We start from the raw sequence: 11034 nt of genomic DNA, 5'->3' as shown, positions 1-11034 counted from the left end.
AGTGTCCAAGCTTTTCCTTTCGTGCACCTTAAAACGAGCGACTAGGGCCTGCCTTCCCAAATGGAACGTGTAGGACCCAAGTCACTCAACGGCAAGCAACTTCCTTCAAGTCAAGTGCCGGATTGCCGTCGTCCTAACTTCTTGTGGGTTGGGGTGTGGGTGGGAAACCGGATGACCGCGTTAGCAACTGAATGAAAGTATTTGCCCGAAGTGAAAGGAAACGGTTCCGATGCGGCTGTGTCGTGTTCATTTTTGTTCAGGATGTAGTAGGTGGACGTAAATTGTATGTAGGTATTTGTGCAAATTGTAAATACGTGCGTGTGGTTGTTTGGGTGGGCAGGTGGGTGGTTAGGCGGCTTGCTTCCGGGAAGTAGCTGACTGAGTGGGTGGTAGGAAGGTATTTTTTGGCCAGCTCGTTGTGGTTCTCCGCTAGCTTTTCCATCCGTTGTGTGTGGAGGAGGGTGTTGAAAAGCTTCCACCAGTGAATGACTTTTCGCTTCCGGAATTCATTCTATGCTAATGCGGCAGCTAAACGTAACGTGTCAGTGCTCAAATTCGGAGAAGATTGATCGACTCGATTCTGTTAAATTAGTTATTAGAGATAAATGTGGTTGATTTGGGAAAAACGGAATAGAATGATTTTCGGTTTAACCACAGATGAACATTTTAAAACCGTATACCACACAGGCATCATAAATGTAAAGTACGCTGATGTAATGTACATCACACGAAATAAAAAACATGCTGTTCTCAACTTTACATCGAATGTTATGTTAATTTAGACTGACTCGCTGTGATACCGTATACAAGTTTCATAAATGACGTTGCAAAATTTCCATGAAAGATTATGTTAATATTCTGGCGTGTATTTTTTTGCCATGCAGTTTTTTCAGAACTAACAGCAGATTGTTGCTGGAAACAATTTGTTCATTTACATTTGCAACGTTGCGTCGGTCGCGAGTAGCAAAAAAACCTAGGTGATGCGCCGCGTCTCCAGTGAATGATCCTACATAGTGCTCGAATCATATTTCCACTGCCGACTGACATGTAGATGTGATTTTCCACGCTTTCATTAGAGCAATACCTACGCTTATAAAGGTACTATTTATGTAGATTTACTAACGTAAGACGTCCAGGTTCTAGAATCCAAATTGATTATGAAATATAGATTTTCGTCTCATAAAACTCGATTTTCTTTACACGGTTAAAAGGTTGACAATCCTAGGCATATTCTTAATTTTTCACCAATTGTTTTACTATAAGTTAAAGCATTGAAAAACGAGGACAAAGTTTTTTTTTGAAGTTTCCTCTACATTTTTAAACTTATTACCTACAAACTAAAACTAGACACTCAAGTCATTCAACAAGACAAAATTGATTGAAAGTTATAGCTGTGTAAATTTTTAGGTCACATTTCAGGCTTTGTGTTATAAAACTAATGTTTTGTTATTTTTAGGCAAAAAATATGTAAAATAATGTAAAATTATTCCTGGCATCATTGGAGGAAGTTTCAGAACTTTTTATGTGAAAGACAACTTTGTTGAAGATCGCTGAACCTTTCGACTCATACTCATGCTGTAAAAAAAATAAAAAAAATAATTGTTGTTTAAAATTCCTGTAAATCCTTGAATTTAAAATACTTTGTTAAATTGTAAATAAAAACGAAAATGAAAATTCTGTAATTTTTCTAAAAATTTAAACCACGTGAAAGTGGATTCTCTGTTCAAAACCTTTAATCTGTGAATTTTAGATATTAATTTTATTATTACCAAAAATATTGTTTTAAAAACTAAATATTTTTTTCTTTAAAAATAAACTTAAACGTTCCTATGATCTCAAAAACTTCTCCATCGGACGATGGGGTGAGTTTCGAAGCAAAATTGTATCTAGAAATAATAACAATTGAGGCCCTCAGGATCAGAAGGGTGCAAGTCATAAATCATCAATTTTGAGTTAAGTTTACCGAACGGTTCTTCATCTTTCAATGTACATCTGACGCTAAATTTTTAATAATTTTTTTGAACACTTTTTCGATTGAATTAAAACTGCTCGAATTCGAAAAATATATGAAAAATAGAGCACCTTCACAACTTTGAAGCACGTTTTCTCGAAACTATCATATAAGCACTTGCACCCCTCTGATCCCAAGCGCCTCAATTCTAAAAAATACACAACAAATAGAAAAAGTTTAATCTAAAACCATTTTTCTACGCATGACCATCACAAAAACTCGATAAAATTATAAATTTTATTGATACAGTTCAAAATAAATCAGAGTGAAAGTTTCAAATCAATGCATTTTCCGGTAAGTCCTACATAAATTATCGAAAATGAGGTTCCTTATTCTGAGCTATAAATTTGTTTGAAAATGAATTTTTAGCAGTCTAGTTTACAAATTTGAAACAAATATTTCCGAAACACCAGAAAACGAACAAGAACAAAAATTTCGAATAAAACCAGAATTTAAAGCTTCGGAAATTCCACGGTAATATCTTAAATTTGAACAAAAAAATTTAATCAAGATTTTAAATGTGTAGTTTTGATAAGGAAAAAATATTTATTTCGATCTCAAGAGAATGTATAAGAAACACACAGTTGATGATTGAATTTATTTATTTTTTTATTAAGGACCTTTTTAACATTCGATTGAATTTGAAGAAAGAAGAAAAGTTTTAATTATATTTTAAGAGCACAATAATCAAAGTCAGAAATAAAATCATGTTTATAATTATTCAAATTCTTTTACAATTTTTTTAATTTTTCCTGTCATCAAAACATAAGATTGAACCCGAATGACATAAAACGTCCTTTATAAAATATAAAAATAAGACCAAAAAAGTTCAATTTTGAAGCTCTTATTTATAATTTTACATCATTTCAGTTAATCTTTGAAAGCTTCTACTGTCAACTTTGGTTGGAAATTTGATTCAAATATTGAATGATCAATAAAAAACCGATTGAAAAACAAGGAATTAAAAGTTTTGTTGTAAATATTGAAAGAACGTAGCTGATACTTAGTTATAAAGTTAACATAGCGCATTAAAATTTTGCTTTAAAGTTGCTTTTTCGAAATATTTTTTGAATTTTCCATAGATTAATTTTCAGAAATTACGATCGATTCAAAAAAGATGATTAAAAATAATAAAAATAAGTGAGTTTATATATTCTCAAGAGAAAGTTTTATAGTTTAACATATCAAGTTCTGAACATTTTGTTGCCGTCACTTGAAATATTTGGAAGGGTGAAACAAAAAATATTGTATTATAAACTAGCTGACCTGGTGTACTTTGCTACATCTTTCAAAAATCAATAAATTGTGTGAAAATAATTTCTTCTCGTTACTCCTTTGAAAGAAGGAGGGGTCTTGAATCAAAAAAATCTCTCTTGTAGAAAATGGTATCTATCGCTTGAAAAGTTTCAAAAACTATATGATTAGACCTCTCCTATTGTTGGCTCTGTATTGTATGAAATCTCTCCTTTAAAAAATTGAATTTTTCGTACTCGATTTTTTTTTCAAATTTCGTTCCATTTGTTGGATAAGTTCTCTAGTTATACAAAAAATTGTGCGGAACTCCTTTTTTTGGAAAGTGAAAATGCATCCGAGTTATTAAAAAAAAATTAAGGGAGCCTTCCTATCGAATCAGTGAAAGAAAGAAGAAGCCTTAAACAATCAGAAAAACAAAATTCTACTCACATACTCTCTACTATTAAATTTCATTTGTAAGTTCTCGAATGATTCAAAAAATTTTAATGAAAATCTCTCTCCTCCTTTCCCTCTTCCCGTTGAAGAGAAGGAGGGGTCTCGAAACATTAAAAAAACATTACTCGTACTCGAAAATACTTCCCTGAAAAATTTGTTTATTTTTTTTTTATAAGTTCTCGAGTATGAAACTGTATGGGAGACCCCTCCCCCCTTTTATCCTCCAGTGGAAGAACAGAATGGTCTCAAACATCGTAGAAACCTGACTCGTAGCCTTATACCTTCCTATGTGAAATGTGGATTCATTTGCATGATTAATTATCGAATAAAGCATTAAATTGTATGGAAAACGTCCTACCTCCCTAATCGAAGAGGGTAGAGCCAAAAATAATCATTGAAACGTTTCTCGTACCCAAGTAACCACCCATATCAAATTTGGTTCTATTCGCTTGATTAGTTCTCGAATTTTATAAAAAAATTGTATGGGAGGCTCTCCCCATTTTCTATCTCCACACTGGAAGGAGGGAGGAGTCTCAAACCATCTTCGAAATACTCTTCCTTCCTTTTTGAATTGTTCGAAAATTTTTATGGGAGCCCCCTACCCGCTTCCTATTTACTTCTTTAAAGGAGTGAGGTACCAAGCCATTTTGGGAAAATTTATCGTATCCAAATACACTCCCATATAAAATTTGGTTCCATTTGCACGATCAGTTCTCGAGTTATTCAAACATGTTTATTTTGTTAAAGAGGCCCCCTCCTCCCTTCCAGAGAGTGGGAGAGGTCTCAAACTATTATAGGCACCTTCCCCGGCCCTCAAAGACCTCTCCTGCCAAGTAACACGCAAATTGGTTCAGTAGTTTCCGAGTCTATAGGAAAAAGACAGACAGACAGAAAGAGACAGACAGAAATTCATTTTTATAAATATAGATTTAGATCAGTGGTTTTCAAACTTTTTTCACTCACCGCCCCCTTTTGCAAAATTTTCGATCTCAACGCCCCCTGAGAAAATTTTAAGAAAATATTTTTAAAAAATGATAATTTGGATTGTCAAAAAACCATTAACATTTGGCTTAAGGTTGCTTTAAGACTTAACTCAAAATTCATTCAATTTTATATGGGCCCTCTGAGCCAAAGGTATAGAGGGTATTATAAGTGTAGAAATGATCGATTTTAATTTATTAATGTCAAACGATTCCTTGTAATTCAAATAATATTTCGTGATTTTTTAGATTTTTAAAATTTTATTTAAATACCTACATACTATTTCGTTAAAAAAAATGCAAATTTTTGAAATGGAAGCGTGTTTTCTCGAAATAAGCTTTGATGCACTTATACTAAGGTTACTAGAATTTTATTCGGACGTATCCGGACCGGACAAAGCCAAGCATTTGATATCAGAATGTTCAACCCAAAATCTGGACAACGTCCGGGCAAATTTGGTCAAAATAACGGATTGATTGAGTAAAAAACAAGAATACACTTGAAAATTTTTAAATCGTATTTCAGGCTTCCGAAAAACAAGTCACGAATATTTGGATTGCCATAAAAAACTTCTCATTGGACGTAAAACTGAAAAATCTCAATAATTCATTTCGAGATTTTGTTAGACTTTATAAATAAAGTAAATAATTCCGGGAAAAATACGGACAACCGGTCCGGACCGGACTTTCCCCAATTATTTGTGTAAAATATGCGGGCAATCTTAAATTTTGGTAATCCAAAATTCTATGTTCACCATTGATTATTCAAATATACACCTATAATTGAATTCGCTTCCTTAAAAAAATTTTCATATTTTGTTTCCAAAACCATCTATCACTAAATCATAGATGACGCCTTCTTTGCTGATTTTTTCGAAGGTTTTTTCAGCTAAACAGATTTTTAACACAATACATTTTAAAGATTATCATGCATTGCCATCTAAAATAAATCTTTTTGGATATAACTCAAAATACGCTTACGAAACGAGATCAACATGTAGAGCATATACAAAATCTTTGATAGTTTAAAAATCATCTTTTAGATACATTTTTAAGATTTTTTTTTATTGTGATAAAGGATCAAAAAATTTTTGCAGCTTTGTGAAATTATAGATACTTTATTCTTGAACCTGTTGTTTAGTTCTGTGACTAAATTTCATTGTTTTTCATCGAACTTACTCTTTGATATTTCAAATCTGCGTTGTTTCGTGATTTATGAAAATGTGAGCTACGACCTCACCGCCCCTTTGAGCCCTTCCAACGCCCCCTTAGAAGCAATCAACGCCCCCAAGGGGGCGGTAGGGACCACTTTGAAAACCACTGATTTAAATTCATTCGCCAAATTTCGAAAAAGAGAAACAAAGCAAACTTATTAAAAAATATTCAAAAATATTAAATAGATTAACTATAGAATTCGATAAATCTATATATGGCCTGCCTTCGACCAGACCGAACTGAACGCCATGAGAAAATTTTGAAACTGCAGATTTTGAAACTCTTGATATTCTTGTGCGCTAACGAAACGTCTAAAATAATTCAATGGGATTTGTTCCTTGGGTTAGAAACTATTGAATAGGGTTGATAAGTTTTGCAGATTTCGTCTATAGATGAAAATATTTGCCCATTATACTCAAGTGACTCGAAAAAATGCTGATGGCTTTCAGTTCGGTCTGGTCGAATCCCGACCATATATAAAAATGAATTTCTGTCTGTCTGTCTGTCTGTCTGTCTGTCTGTTCCCTATAGACTCGGAAACTACTGAACCGATCTGCGTGAAACTTGGCAGGTGGGGGTATTGGAGGCAGGGGAAGGTTCCTATTATGGTTTGAGACCCCTCCCTCTCTTAATAAGGGAGGGAGGGGCCTCCCAAACAAAAGACAAGTTTTTGCATAACTCGAGTACCCATCAAGCAAATGGTATCAAAATTTGCATGGGGTGATATTTGGGTACGAGGAATATTTCTATGAATATTAGGTACCTCTCCCTCCTCTCAGTGGGGTGATAGGAAGGGGGGAGGGAGGCTACCTTACAATTTTTCATATAACTCGAAAACTAATCAAGATATTGGAACCAAATTTGGCACGGGAAAGTATTTGAATACGAAAAATATTTCAATGATTTTTTGAGACCCCTCCCTCTTTCCAGTAGAGAGGAGAAGGGGGCCTCTTTCATATTTTTTTACATAAATCAAAAACTAATGAAGCAAATGGAACCAAATTTGGAATGGGAGGGTATTTGGATACGAAAAATATTTCTATGATAATTTGAAACCCATCCCTCTTTCCTGGAGGGAGAACTAAAGGGGGGAGGGGCCTCTTTTATAATTTTTTACAAAACTCATAAACTAATTAAGCTTATGAAACCAAACTTGGCATAAGCGGGTATTTGGGAACGTGACATGTTGTAATGATAATTTGAGACCCCTTCCTTCTTCCAGCGGGGAGAAAGGAAAGAGGGAGGGGAGTTTCATACAATTTTTACAGCATAACTCAAAAACTACAACAGCAAATGGAACCAAATTTGGCATGGAACGATATTTGGGTACGATAAATGCTTCTATAAATATTTGGTATCCCTCACTTCTCCAAAGAGGATGATGAAAAGGGGGACCCACCTTTTTCAGCGAAAAGATATAAAGAGGGAAAGGGGAGCTTCCATATGATTTTTTTTTTCAATACTCGAGAATTTATCGAGCAAATGAAACCAAATTTGGCATCAAGAAGTATTTGAGTACGAAAAATACTTTTTCTATGTGAAACAATACCTTTCTTGCAGTAGGATAATAGAATTGAGAATATAGGAAGGGAAGAGGAGGCTTACATTTAACTTTTTTTTTAACAAAATCCGAGAAATGGACAAAACTTAACATGGAAAATCTTTTTGGTATGATTCTATGATTATCTGACACACCATCCTCCTTTCAGTGAGTAAGTACATAGGAGGAGGGAGGTGAGCCCACTTCAGTTTTGTTAGCATTAGTACTCAATTTATGCTTACGAAGCCTATAAATGGAAACAAATATGGCATGGAAAGGTACTTGGTTACGAGATATGTTTCTACGATTGTTATAGATCCATACGCTTTACAGTGTAGAGAGGGGAAGAAAGGAGGAGGGTCCATATAAATTTTGTTGTAAAGCTTAAAAACTTATTAACCAATGGAACTATATTTGATATAAGAGGGAACTAAAAAATTAGGTATGATTATTAAAAATCACGACCTCCCCCTTCAGCAGGGGGTGACGGTAAGGACAGGGGGCTCTCTTATCAGTTTTTCAGCATAAATCCAGAAGATATCAAGAAAAAATATGCATATTTTATAAGTTAGATTGATTGCGTACGATTCATTTGAGACCGTCCAGAAAGATTCAAATTATCAGTCTTTAACACAAATTTATAGAGCAAGATTTAGAATGTTTGTTTAAGTTATCTTTGTGTTGCAATTCGAAACTCCAGCTGCAGCTCTCATTTTATAGCGGTTGCTTATAAATTATGCTATAGTTTGATTTAAAATAATGCCAATAAAAAAATAAAAATTTTAATAATTTTTGAAAATATCATTTGATTTTGAAAGGTGTAGCAAAGCACACCGGGTCAGCTAGTTTATTCATAAATTAAAAAAAAAAACTGATAAAATTTGATAAATTTATTTTAAAATTAAATTAAAATATGAAGACGAAAAAGATTAGATTTTTTAACATTTATGAAGGAAACTTTTCCAATAAAAACGTGTAACCATTTTTAAAATTTATAGAATTTAATTGGTACTTCAAGGGAACAGTATATTCAGTGCTCATTGTTTTTCTAATCTTTGTATTTAAAAAAATCGAAATTGAAAAGCAAATTAAAACTTTAGAATTATTTTCATAATTTGAATTTAGACTTCAAATTTAAAATTCGAATTACGATATACCTGCATTGTTTCTGGTGGTAGGATTGCAAGTTCAGACTCAAAATTCAGATTAACACCAAGGTTGTCGAAACTACAGAAAAATCTGTAATTTGACAGAATCAAAATTTTCATTACAGAATCTGTGTCACAGGACACAGAATTTTAGAAATTTTCACAGAATTCACAGATTTTTTTCATTTAATGTTTTTGTAAATGAAGGTCTATTGCTTAGAACAGCATTTAGTAAAAGTGGAGTATCAAACATGAACTTAACTGCAGAAAAAATGCAGTTGTATCAGTGAATGCAGATATATTAAATTCATTTCAAAGCCTTTACACTATGTTACGCATCTATTAATAAGTTCAGAAAAAGCATTTTGTTTTCACTTTCCTCAATAAACGGTGCAAATGTTAACTTAGAAATATATTTTTGTCAACATCTTTGAATAATTTACTTTCCACGAGAGTTTGTTGAGAACTGATTTAGTTATGTATAATTCGAATTTTGATTTTTTTCTAAGATAGACATATCTTTCTTAGATTTATTAATGTCACCTATGGTAAAATCCGTTTGAACTTGCCCCGGTGTATATGATTGAAATTAAAAAATTGAAGCTAAAGAAACTTTGATAACCCTTCTCGGCGCAAAAACCATCATTTTAAGGTTTTGTGTGATGCCCACGTGAAAACTTTGGAAAATATTCATACCACCATCGAAGCATGAACTGATTTTTTTCGGCCCATTCAATTTTTGAAAATTTACTTTTCAATCGATTATTAATGAACAGATAAAGTCAGTAAGTTTAAATCTTGGAAGTCTTAAAAAAGACCCTCAGTATAAAAAAAGAGAAAATTGCTGTGATTAATTCGAATAACCAAATTTAAATATACTTATTTTCTCCTTTAAAAAATATTCTTTTCCTTGTCACATTGGGTTACAGCTTATCCATATAAATCTAATTTGCACTTTTTGCATAAACAAATAAAAATATAGAAATTTGCAGTATAAAAAGTCGCCAAATTTCATAACATGACAAGTGCTATTTGACATCGTTTCAAGTTGTGATGTGTCAAGTCTACAAGCGTAGTATATGGAGAAAAATCTATTAACATGATTTTAACATGGGAAGGTATTTGGGTACGAGATATTTTTCAATGACTGTTACAAACCTTTCTGTGAAGAATAGAGGGACAATGGGTGTTCCATAACAATTGCGTTGTGTAGCTTAAAAACTTATTTATCAATCAGGGCAAGTTTTTGGCATATCAAGCAAAAGGAATCATATCTTAAAAGAGCGGTTGTTTCCGTACAAATAATTGGAGACCCTCCCTTATTTCTGGGTGGAGTGGAAAAAATGGAGGCAAATCTTTATTAATATTATATTTGGTATAATTTGAAATCTTATCAGACAAAAAAAGCGAAATGTTACGTTATTTAGATACTAAAATAGATTTTATAGTTGTTCGTGAGCACTATTCGCATTCGAAGAGGGACAGGGCTGGAAGTCCAAATCATTAAAACATACATTTTGACATCATTATAAACTCTTTAAAGTTTATAAAAACAGAGTTAAAGTTCCATATATTGAAAAAGAAATTTAGAGATCAATTTCAAAAAATATTAAATCATCTTTGTACTGAAATTCGAAACTCCAGTTGCAGCTCTCTTTTTAAAGCTTGTCTTTTACTTTCGATCAAATAGGTACCCATTTATTGAATAGGAGATAGCAATAGATAAATCAAATTTGTTTCACATTGATTCGTTTTATTGACCAAATCTGTGTCGTTGTATGATAATTTTTACTTATCAGGTTATCGCTGAAATTTTTACAAGGTATCTTGAACACAATGCTAAGTAAATGATAAGATAACGTTACATTGTATGCTCCAGAAATGAATACCATACACAAATTGTGTACTTAAAGATAACTCACACTCTGTCTGTTCTACGTGCATATCATTAACTTATATGAGCTCAAACGATTAAGCATTTTTCCAATGAAGTAGGTATGTACAAAATAATCTGTTATGGTGAATTATCAAAAAGCAGAAAAATACATATCCCAAACTCCCTTTCTCCTTCTGAGGCAAAAAAACTTCCCATACCGGGAATCGAACCCGGGCCTTCCGGGTGAGAGCCGGATATCCTAACCACTAGACAATATGGGACTTGATATGATGGGTGATTACAGTAGATTTTGAGCTTCGCCCCGGCGTACCCACATCATCAGTGACGAAGATTCATCGCCTTATTTCGCGTCCATCTATAAATAATTCATCACCCTCGGGGGCGCATCGAACCATAATCAATTAGTTTCGCGTGTAATCGCGATAAAGTCTTTTCGGTTGTTGGCCGAAAGCGCCGCGCGAGTGATGACGCTCTCGATTGAAAGGTGTATCGTTGATAAGGTTATCATCTTTCCGCACTTGTTTTTTCTCTGTCGTTCGCTCGTTCGTTCGTTC

The 11034-nt window shown here is 33.3% G+C and overlaps 1 non-coding gene across 1 annotated transcript; it reads right to left on the bottom strand.

The window, feature by feature from the left end:
- Nucleotides 1-10668: 10668 nt before the first annotated feature.
- Trnae-cuc (transfer RNA glutamic acid (anticodon CUC)) lies at nucleotides 10669-10740 on the bottom strand. The gene has a single exon. It is a non-coding gene; the product is annotated as a tRNA-Glu (tRNA).
- Between the last annotated feature and the right edge of the window lie 294 nt (nucleotides 10741-11034).

Source organism: Uranotaenia lowii, chromosome 3 (assembly GCF_029784155.1).
Source record: "Uranotaenia lowii strain MFRU-FL chromosome 3, ASM2978415v1, whole genome shotgun sequence".
In the NCBI taxonomy this organism is placed as follows: Eukaryota; Metazoa; Arthropoda; class Insecta; order Diptera; family Culicidae; genus Uranotaenia; species Uranotaenia lowii.
This window is presented reverse-complemented; position numbering and strand designations above follow the sequence as displayed.